General features: G+C 40.0%; 1 non-coding gene across 1 annotated transcript; it reads right to left on the bottom strand.

Moving 5' to 3' along the window:
- Positions 1-2,856: 2,856 nt before the first annotated feature.
- On the bottom strand, positions 2,857-2,927 carry trnag-gcc (transfer RNA glycine (anticodon GCC)). Its single transcript has one exon. It is a non-coding gene; the product is annotated as a tRNA-Gly (tRNA).
- Positions 2,928-3,575: the final 648 nt, after the last annotated feature.

Genomic DNA, 3,575 nt, shown 5'->3' with positions numbered 1-3,575 from the left:
GAGGGGTATGGAGAGCTATGGTCCAGAGCTGGTTAATGGGATTAAGCAGTATAACAGTTTGGCACAGCCTAAATAGGCCAAAGCATCTGTTTCTCTACTGTCGTTCTCCATGACTCTATCAATATCACATGACACATTGGTTTTAACTTCATCCTCTCAACATTGGGAGAGTATAATACATGAGAAGATCAAGTTAATACGTCTTGGTGTAGATACACTAAATGGGTGTCCATTCCACAGGATTGACTTTGATTAGCTCCAGCTATGTTTTGTTCAGTGTTACCCTGAATCTAACTCCATCTTAGTTCCTGTACAGCTCATTTCAACTTCTTCATGAATGTAAATGTCCTTTTTATTGCATCGCATAACGAAGAAAGAGTACATTTGGCCCAACTCCATCAAGTATTCATTTAATTTTGTCAAAATTATTTTGAAATCCACATCATTCATTCTCTTTCCCATGGTCAGGACATTTGTATTTGCATTACCTGTGTTGTTATTCACAATACTTGCGATACATAGGCAGTCTTGGTTGATTGCTCCCATTTATGTGCGTAGCTGCTGAGTGGAATTGCAAAAGTTTTTTAGAGAGAGTTCTGAAAGGCTGTTGAACAAAAGACAAATATTCAAGTTCAAGTTCAAGTAAATTTTTTATATCAAAGTATATTCACTATATGTCACCAGATACAACCCTGAGATTCATTTTCCTGTCAGCATACTCAATAAATTTATAGAATAATAACTATAACAGAATCAACGACAGACCATCCAACTAGAGTGCAGAAGTCAACAAACTGTGCAATTACAAAGAGAAGAAATAATAATAACAATAAATAAATAAGCAGTAAATATCAAGAACATGAGATGAAAAGTCTTTAAAAGTGAGTCCATTGGTTGTGGGAACATTTCATTGATGGAACAAGTGAATTTGAGAGATGTTACCCCCTTTTGCTCAAGAGCCTGATGGTTGAGGGGTGGTAACTATTCCTGAATCTGATGGTGCGAGTCCTGAGGCTCTTGTAACTTTTACATGATGGCAACAGGGAGAAGAGAGCTTGTCCTGGGTGGTGGGGATCTCTGATGATGGATGCTGCTTTCCTGCGACAGTGTTTCGTGTAGATGTGCTCAGTGATTGGGAGAGCTTTACCCATGATGGGCTGGGCCATATCCACTAACTTTAGTGGGATTTTCTGTTCAAGAGCATTGGTGCTTCCATATCAGGCTGTGATGCAGCCAGTCGATATTATATCCACTATACATCTATAGAAGTTTGTCAAAATTGTAGATGTCAGGCCAAATTTCTGCAAACTCTTAAAGAAGTAGAGGCACTGCAGGAATTTTTTCATAATTGCACTTTAAGTGCTGGGCCCAGGGCAAGACCTCTGAAATGATAGTGCCTGGGAATTTAAATATTCTTACCAACTAATAGATGGATATGCGTAGAGATTCATTTAAAATTCATTTGCCAAAGTACTGAATAGAGTAAATACACATGCCCAGGACAATGGATTTCAAGCAAAGTAACCTAACAAAAGGATGAAAAGGTGGTTTTCTGCCAGGTGCTCTGGTTTCTTCCCACATGTACTAGTCAGTTAATTTTCTGCTGTAAATTACTCTTTGGTGTAGTCCAGTGACTAAAGAGTAAGCAGAGAGTCAATAGGCATGTGAGAGAGCTGAGTTGGAGGGTGACAAGGAATTGAATTTTTGTGCTGGGTGTCTTCTGCATCCAAATGAGAATGTAAGTTAAAAAGCAGCACATGTAACCACGCTCAACATTTGACACTTCCGTTGAAGCACTGAGTCTTAATTTCATTCAGCTATCATGTGGTGTCAGTATCTTCCTTATTCACTGCAGAAAGTGAAAGATGGTCAGTAATTGAAACAACAGCTTATTCATGAAACAGATGGCAGAGCCAGCAGACATTCATATACAGTATTTGTTTTATATCCCTCAGCCACATTCTAGAAGTTTCTACCCAGAACATCATTGCAATACAAGCCAACAGCTACTCACTTGAAGCAATTCTTAAAGGAGCGAATGACCTAAAGGAACATCTATTGTCTATGGAGCAAAAACAATGGCCACTTTGTTAGGTACTATCTCATAAATCAGACACTGAGTGTAAGCTCGTGCCCTTCTGCTGCTTTACCCATACTCTTCAAGGTTTGAGAGGTTGTGTGTTTGAAGATGCATTTCTGCTTTTAATGTGTTTAAGTTACTGTTGCCTTCTTGTCAGCATGAACCAGTCTGGCCATTCTCCATGCAGAATTAGGCCATTGGGCCCATCGAGTCTGCTCTGCCACTTTATCATGGTTGATCCAATTTTCGTCTCAGCCCTAATCTCCTGCCTTCCACCCCACCCCCCCATATTCTTTCAGGTCCTGACCAATCAAGAGTCTATCAACCTCTGCCTTAAATATATGTAAAGACTTGGCCTCCACAACTGTCTGTGGCAACAAATTCCATAGATTCACCACTCCCTGGCTAAACAAATTCCTCCTCATCTGTGTTCTAAAAGGATGCCCCTCTATTCTGAGGCTGTGTCCTCTGGACATATACTCTCCCACCATAGAAAACATTCTCTCCACATCCACTCTGTCAAACCCTTTCACTATTTGATAAGTTTCAATTAGGTCACCCCTCATTTTTCTGAATTACAGTGAATGCAGGTCCAGAGCCATCAAACGCTCTTCATATGACAAGCTGTTGAAACTTGGAATCACTTTTGTGTATGTCCTTTGAACTCTCTCCAGTTTCAGCACGTCTTTTCTAGGATAAGGGGATCAAAACTATTCACAATCCTCAAAGTGAGGCCTCACCAATGCTTTATAAAGTCCTAACATTAAAGTAACTGTTGCATTGGCCAGGAATCAAACCTGAGCCTCCCGCCTGGCAGGCGAGAATTCTACCACTGAACCACCAATGCACATAATATTTTCTGACCTCATTCATTAACAAGGCTGCTCACTGGATGTGTTTTGTTTCTCAGACGATTCTCTGTAAACTCAAGAGACTGTTGTGTGTGAAAATCCCACAAGATCACCAGTTTCTGAGATACTCAAGCCACCCCATCTGACACCAGCAATCATTCTACAGTCAAAGTCGCTTCGATCACATTTCTTCCTCATTATGATGTTTGGCCTGAGCAACAATTGAACCTCTTGACCGTGTCTGCATGCTTTTATGTATTGAGTTGCTGCCACATAATTGGCTGATTAGATATTTGCATTAATGGTGTACCTAGTAAAGTGGCCATTGAGTGTATGTTTTAATATTATCACAAACAGAATACATAAAAATACTTTTCAGAATCAGAATCGGGTTTATTAGACTGAGCTATGTCGAAATATTTATCATTTTGTGGCAGTAGTACATTGCAAGATGTAAAATATCATTACAAATTACAGAAGTAATAAGTGGTGTGAAAGCAGAAGAGTGAGGTAGTCTTCCTGGGTTTATCAGCCATTCATCAATCTGATCACTGAGGGGAAGAAGCGGTTCTTAAAATGGCGAAGCTCTTGTACTTTTTTCCTGATGGTAGCAATGAGAAGGGATGGCCCAGATGATGAGGGAT

The sequence above is a fragment of the Hypanus sabinus genome, chromosome 3 (genome assembly GCF_030144855.1).
Source record: "Hypanus sabinus isolate sHypSab1 chromosome 3, sHypSab1.hap1, whole genome shotgun sequence".
Lineage (NCBI taxonomy): Eukaryota > Metazoa > Chordata > Chondrichthyes > Myliobatiformes > Dasyatidae > Hypanus > Hypanus sabinus.
Note: the sequence above shows the minus strand (reverse complement) of the source record. Positions and strands in the feature narration are given on the sequence as shown.